Source organism: Varroa jacobsoni, unplaced genomic scaffold (assembly GCF_002532875.2).
Source record: "Varroa jacobsoni isolate VJ856 unplaced genomic scaffold, vjacob_1.0 contig01503, whole genome shotgun sequence".
In the NCBI taxonomy this organism is placed as follows: Eukaryota; Metazoa; Arthropoda; class Arachnida; order Mesostigmata; family Varroidae; genus Varroa; species Varroa jacobsoni.
The window spans coordinates 8820-16416 of record NW_019214647.1 but is presented as its reverse complement, the minus strand read 5'-3'; the positions used below and the strand labels follow the sequence as shown (position 1 = coordinate 16416).

General features: G+C 44.7%; 1 long non-coding RNA gene across 2 annotated transcripts; it reads left to right on the top strand.

Annotated features, from left to right (window-relative positions):
* Positions 1 to 406: 406 nt before the first annotated feature.
* Positions 407 to 6272, top strand: LOC111272054 (uncharacterized). 2 transcript variants are annotated; one of them, XR_015315594.1, is made up of 3 exons: positions 407 to 717; positions 4562 to 4671; positions 5136 to 6272. It is a non-coding gene; the product is annotated as an uncharacterized LOC111272054 (long non-coding RNA). The 2 variants fall into 2 exon arrangements; XR_015315593.1 differs by lacking the exon at positions 407 to 717 and having other exon boundaries at positions 3558 to 4671.
* Positions 6273 to 7597: the final 1325 nt, after the last annotated feature.

Below are 7597 nucleotides of genomic sequence, written 5' to 3'. Positions count from 1 at the left end.
GTCGCTTTTGGTACACACGCCTGTGATCGTATCTCGTATGGGTATCCGCTGTGTGTCACGTGTATACGGGTATTCACAGCGAGGGTCTATGTGTGGGTGTGTGTGTGCATGGCTGTGTGAGTTTATAGTGTGCATGTGTGTGTGAATGTGTGTACTGTGTCTGTGTGTGTGTTGTGTTCCTGCGTGTGTGAGCATGCATGCATGCACGTGTGGGTGCGTGTGTGGCTGTGAATATTGCCTTGCTGCATGTGTGCTGTGGTTGTGTAATGCTTTAGCTGTATCCGCTCTACTGGTCACGACTGAAAATGTAAGAGGATTCGAGGTGTAGTAGAGTCGAGTGTTTGTGTGTTAGTGTATCTTTGTTTGGTATGGATGTCTGTGGATATGTAGACCTCTTTGTATGTATGTATGTATGAGTGTAGTTGTTTCTGTGTGTGTGAGAGAGGAACTTGTCTTCGGCAGACGCATGCGCTACCCCAGTGTATTTGGTTGACGTTCGCCGGCTGCAGGCTGTGTAGCTACTTTCGCCGCTGCCACAGCCTCAGACTCCTGACGGCGCGACCGTCTCGCCGTGCTCGTCTTAGTCAGTTCAGTTGGGTTTCAGCCGCTGCCTGAGCTGTCTGCTGTTCGGTTCTACGTGGCAGCGATAGCCACGCGCCTCATCGCTTTGCCTGGCCCGGTTTGGCCTCAGCATGCCCTACCGTAACAGGCCATGCGGTGAGTACCCTAGACCTTCTCCTCACCAAAACAGCCCTTTCCAACTAAAGCAAAGCCGCGTTAGCTTACGTCGGTGGGCACGCTCAGCAGGTTCGAGTTAGAGGCTGATTCTTTACCGGCTACTGCCTTCGCCTGCTTTCATTGCTGCGGCCGCCGTCGCCGCCAGCTTGTTGTTGGGGTGACGGTAGCGGCAGCAAAGGGCTCCTTCTGCTACCGAAAGAAAGAAGCTGCGGGGGGCGTTGGTTTAGCCTGGCAGGGTTTCTCGGTTGAGGTAAAACGTTTTGCTGCAGAAGGCAGTTGGCTGGGTAGATACTCGCTTGGTTGGTTAGCTGTATTCTTACAAAGTTGTGGGCGCTGGCTCTGTCCGTCTGTCTGCGTCTGTGTGTCTATGAATGTCCGCGTATAGGGGAAACTGGCCGATGAGGACGCGCGGAGTCGGCAGCGATCGCGGCCAACAGCGTGGAAAGGTCCCCGGCAAGAGAGCGAAAAAGAAGCCGCTGCTGCCGTCGTCTTTTACGAAGGGAAGGGGTCAGCAGAAAAGCTAGTCGCTGTTTGACTGGTTAGAAGCAAACGACGAAACAATATGAGCAAAACACACTAGCCGCTCCAGAAACAGTCGGAACGCGCCGACGGCGAGGCGGCAAAAAAAGAAAGTGGGCAGGAGGCAAACACATATTTTTTGAATCAAAAAAATTTGCTTGTGATTTTCATTGATATGATTATCGTATGACTCCTGCTACAACTACAAGAGGCTGCTGCTTTTCTTTTGGCCTTCCCTGTCGCGATGGGTTAAGTTAACAAAACCGAATACGATTGCCAGGCTGCCTGTACACTTGCGAAAACGATGCTTGAAAGGAGCTAGCTATTTAACTAGGTAGACGGTCGTTGACTCAAAACACTCTATGCTATTGTACATATACTAGAAAGAATCGGTAAGGTAATGCTGCAGGTAGATCGTTGCCGGTTGGGCCCCGCTTGGATATGTATTAGGCATTCGGATGCCTGGCCAACTAGTGTAGTACGTGCATTAAAGGAAAGGGCTATTGGAGAGTGGTTGGGAAATGGTCAGAACTATTTAGCTTGGGAGATGAAGCGAGGGATGACGGGAAGCTCATCGCTTTTGGTGTTTCTCTGTTTCTTTGGCTTGGCGATTCGGCGAAGGGATGAGGACTTGCTATAGAGGCAGCGGTAAAATAGAGAGGTTGCAAAGATGAGGCAGAAAGAACGGCGAAGAGCGGCGAAGCAAAACTAGGGGAAAGCAGATGGTCCTGTGGGACAATTTGAAAGTGTGGCAGTAACTCGCTTCCTTGCAATGGCGGTCACCGAAGTGGGTAATTGGCCATTCCCTTGTCTTCTTGCTGAACGCAAAGTGGCGCGACAATTCGAAACAAACCGATGCAAATTTGAGACACGTAACAATATAGGCGAGTAGTCAGACAGCAAGGTTGGTTGCAAGTTAGCTAGATTAGCTGATTAGGGTCTAATAGCTTTCAGTACTGGTCTTGATATTTTTCCCATCTTCTCACCGTCCTCTCGCTGGCCTGCCTACGGCGCGCACGGTTTGGCCAGGGCATACAACCGACACAATGCTTATGACGTGGATGAGCCTGTCGTTATTACGAACTAGCGAAATCAACGGGGCGTTATTAGAATAGAGGGCTAGTTATTCAGGCGGCATTTTCTAAAAAAGACGGATTAGTTAATATCGTCGCTTAAGAGAGGAAATAGATCGAGGACTTACTTGACAAATTATATTGACTCATGCCACACTGACTCGTCCGGTGAAGGGTGGCAGGGAACGAGACAAAGCAAACGTCTATCAAAGTCTTCTCGAATATTGAGTTCTTATAATCGTAAAAATAATTTATGTTTTCGATAGAAACAAAGTGGATTACTAAAAGGGAACAAATACAAACATAAATAATATGTATTAGAAGCATGATGCGAAAGCAGTTTGCTCTACAATAAGTAGGCCTGCTGTAGTAGAGCACCTCCTTGTGTGACTACAGCGAAGCCTGCGGGCGGCGCGTGTGCTTCCGCGCACGTGCATCGGGGGACGTAGGGGAGCATAGGATTCTCGCTTGCTGCGTGTGTAACGAAGTCGCTCTCTGCTGGAGGAGCAGTCAAATGGCGTAAATTTTTAACTAAGTACCATCGGAGGATCAAGCGACAAGTTTTGAGGCGAAGAAGGTTCCCTGAGTAAAGTCGGCAACCCCACCGACCGATGTAGAGGAGAGAGAAAGGAGAACAGAGGTAAGGTAATATGAGAGCAGTGCGTCGAAACAACGGCGGAGAGGAGCCCTCCGGAGGCGACTTGTACGAATTCCGTGCTAGTGTTGGTCATGCGGAGTACAATTCACGCACTGTTGGCTTTGAGCTGAACCCGGACGATACGCAATGCCAGATACGTGTCGTTTCTTCCACAATCACCATCGTTGATTCCGTCGTTTCCGCCACTGCGACCACCCCCTGTTATAAGCGTTAACTACCAGGCTGCTTCACGAACTGACGTCATATTTCCCTCTTAAGCTTTATTTGAATATATAGGAATGACAAGATACCAACACCGTGGCAATGTTATCCTGCACCATGTCCTCTTATCGTCCGCTCATAAGTTTGACCTCCTGAGCTCGTGCGACTCATTCGAGACTTCTGAAACATGCCTAACCCGCAAACTGGTGCCCGGTAGAGCTCTGCGTTGGCGGATGCGATTGTGAATGCAAAACGATTCCGGTGGACAAAATCGTGCTCGTCTGCTTTTAACGTTATATGTTCATAGCAAAGCAACCATCTTACCACTTATCCAACAGTAGTGGTCCTGGCATTGAAAAACCTGAAGAAAGATTCCATGCCTTGTAGCCTACAGTTTGTTACACAAAAAAGGAAGTGGGAAAACTCGAATTTTGCTGTTAGAGAGGCGGGGGTTGAGTCGGCTCGATTAACTGAGTTGAGTCCCGTTTAGCTAGCAGGCACCTCTCGGAGAACTCTGTGACGGTACTACGATTACGAGAAGTAGGAAGGGAAAGCCGCGTGGGTTAATAAGCTTGTAGTAACGTTATCACAGTGCCCTGGATGTCACAGTGCAGTGGATCTGGGCAAAGTGAGTAACGAAAAGGAAAGAAAGATATGTCGCTTCTAGAAAGATATTGAAGGCGGCCGCGGTCTCAGCAATGGATGTCTGTGGGTCGGGAGAGCCAAGCAAAGTTGTTCTGATTGAAGGTAGTAAGTAAATCTCGAACAGAGGGTACTAGATGCAGGCAACAAGGAATTGAGACGATGAAAACGAAGCGTCACTATTTATCTGAAATTAGCTTCTACACTAAATGTTCAAAAGTAAACCCGTTCACTTGCGGTAGATGGTGGCAAAAGCTCGGCCTTTTTCAAAAGCATGGTCGCTGTAAAACTTTAGCTGTATGAGCACGGAAATCTGATAGAGCGCTAGCGACCATTTGTGTGTACTCAAAATCGTGCACATACCTATATTTGGTAGCATTGTTTGTATTATTTGATCCTACTACGCTGGCGAAATTATTCCGGACTGAAATCAAGGGCTACCTATTGGCGAGAAACGTAGAGAACGATAAACTTCTGTTATAAGCGAAAGAAACATCAATGTGAAAAATTTTAGTAGCACAGGTATCAATAAAACCTTCTTTATTATACACTTACGTATATATACGTTCGCCAACCTGGCGCTATGTTAAAAGCGCTGACGCTGAATATTTATTATTGTGAGCTAATGGAGTCGTACACCGTGTGTTGTTTGTTTCCACTATCGCCATACAATAGACTAATCTTTGCTATGAAACAATAGTCAAACGATACTAAAGTTGTCATTAATTAGAACTTAAAGGTAGTGAAAGAGAATGGAGTGATCTGAGCGGTGGACAAGGATGGTAATCGACCGAGTGCGTATCTTAAGAGCAAGGATTAGAGCACATTCTGTGCGTGAAGGTATGTACGAATATTCGTAAAGGTATATAATGAGAGATGACAAAATCTACACTGAAAAAAAAAAAAAAGGGTCTCCTGCAAATGTTGAAAGTAAGCGACCCGTGGTGGTTGGTTTTGCCAAAATAGGATGATTTGATAGACGGAAAACGGAGGTTTGCTTTGGGTGATCAATGAATTGAACGAAAGAAAGCAAAAAATCTGTTCTTCCAGATAGGCTGATCCGTCAATCTACTATGAATGAGATCCTGCCGCCGACGAAAACTGCTGGGGTTGGTAAATGGTAAAGGAGTATTCAATGACGGAAAGGTTTTGCCTAAATAGATAGACAGTTCACCTTTTTTTAGCCGATAATATCAAGAGTATATTAATATCTTGAATGCGGCTAATTTGACAGTACGTTTGACTTGATTTGTTTCATGGCCAATAAGTCGCCTTTTATTTCTCCTCCGTTCTGGCTGTTATAGGCGGTTAGTTACGGAAGCGTACGTTGCGGAGCACAAAAAAGCCGTCTGTCTGGTTCTTCTGTGCCAGACAAGGATGGGACGGGCTGGAAAAGGGTTAAGCGGTCATAGAGGGGAGCCCTCGGTGACGCCGACAGAACGCCATCAAGTCAAGACAATATGTTTTCGCCCCTGATCCATGCTCCCTTTTCTTTCACGATCCCTCTACGACCGTTAACAAGACAAACTTTTTTTGGTTGTGCTGGTGCCAGCGTTCGTCGTTTTTGCCTGCGCTAAGATTACCACCGACTCCCCACTACTACAACTACTATGGCCACCGGTATATGTCCTATCTTGGTGTACCACTTTGCTATTGGGCTCTGACATGCCCCAAGATCCACATGAACGAAGGGGTACACCAACATACTTACAGGGGCAAGCGCCTATTCATTCGCTCACTAGAGAACAGCCAACCAGACATTAGAGCGCTACGTGTATTTTGCACAAAAGAGAGAATATTCAAAAGTGATAGATTTTATATAAACAACGAATCATTCGTGAATGTGTAAACCTGAATGAATGCAAAGAGAGATGGAAATAGAGAATCAATGAGATATGTGTATAGCATATAAGGCTGAAAAATACAGAACCTTATGAACCGAACGATTACGTTATCGTATGAGGTCAACAGTCGGAAAGTAGAAGACTACTTCATGATCAACGTGGCGTGTCATTTCACTTATCAGCTGCGATCTGATATAATACAACAGATTATAGGGAAAAGTATTGAAAAGAATATGAAAAGTCAATAGAAACTTGATTGGGAGAGCCGCCACGGCTCGGTTTAAGAGACTTGAAACCATTGGAAAGCGTACTTCCATAGCATTAGTATCTCCATATAAAAATGAAGAAAAAGAGGAAAGGAGCTCATATTGTTACTAGAATAACTTGTAATTACTGCAAAAACATGAAGATGGTTTGCTATACAATTACGGATTTTCCGAGTGATTCAGTGTAGTCTTTGTGAAAGCAAAACTTTCTATAGTCGAGACATAAACCAAAATAAGTTAACTATCCTGATAAGTGCAGAACCTGTTAGGAGTTGTAGAAAAAACAGCTGTTGAGCTTTAAATAAATAGTGAATTATCAGTAAATTCAAAAGGCAATGATAAATATAACTATAACGTGTATAAATAGAGCTTGTGAAGCTTTTTAGGATTGGCCATTTGCCTCTACCGTTAGAAAATCATAGAGCCAAACAACGCAGAACTTTTTTTCGTTAGCGGGATACTTAGGGTTAAATAGTTATTTCGAAATTGTGCTGTACTTCCTATCGCCATCATTAAAAACCGACGTTCTGTAACTTGTAGTGGCCGCATTTCTCCCACTGACCCAAGCCTTGCCGCTTGGCCTGTGAAATTGCGCATTATTCTTGATGGCTATTATATAACTCTATCGATCACTAACGTTCTAAGAAATCAATCTCCAAGCCACCATGTTGGGCATGTAAGGGTAACATAGTTGTCAGGCGAAGGCATACAACGATTAAGATGTTTATTCGAATAGTCTTGTTCCACCTGTTTTAATATAACAATTCAGGTTAGCAGAAAGCCATATAAACATTAAATATGAAATAGAAATTTTACATTGTGTAGAATTAGGCTTGAACGCAAATTTGAACTCATATTATTATAGCTATTAAAGACGAACTAGAGCGGTTGGCTTCAAACCTGCCCAAACTCAAAAGTTTACCATCGTGGTTAGAGACTACAGTAGATTAAGGCCAGTGAGTTAAAAGCTCCCTGTGGGTACAGCTTTGAGGCCACTGGAGTCCTTTCGCCTAAATTGCCGTGACCTCTTTTTCGGGCCGAGTACTATTGTACTGGGCTGATCATTTGGAAACAGCTGCTGTAGAGGACACCTTAACGCAGAAGTGGGCCATCTATATATAGTGATAATGTGAAGGGCGCAATAATTACGATGATACCCTATTAATTCAATAGAATGACTTGTGCTGCCTGGTACGGAGTCCTCTAGGGCTGATTCATCTGTCACATGCCAGTGCAGCGCGTTATCGTTTTAAATCAAGCTTGAATGAGCGTACTGAAAAAATTAGAAATAGAATTCATCATTTTGTATGTTATTTACAACTGTCCGTATCATTTTCTAATTGTGACGTCTTTTGTTCACATTAAACATTTTATGTAGAAAGTGCATAGTTCTAATATATCAAACTTGCCTTCACACTTCACCCATCGTATGATATCCTTATGCAAACTAATTATATAATTAAATAATAAGAAAACTATCGACAGAAGAAGAAGAAGCAGCCCAGCCCGGCGCAGCAATGGCCCCATTTTGTCATAATGTCTGCCGGGTCAAATCAGATCATTCCGGCAGAAGCAAGCACCTCACCTCCTGCTCCAAAATGTTGTATCCAAAAGGTCTGGATGAGTTAAGACCTTCTCTTCCTTGTAGTGCGTGGT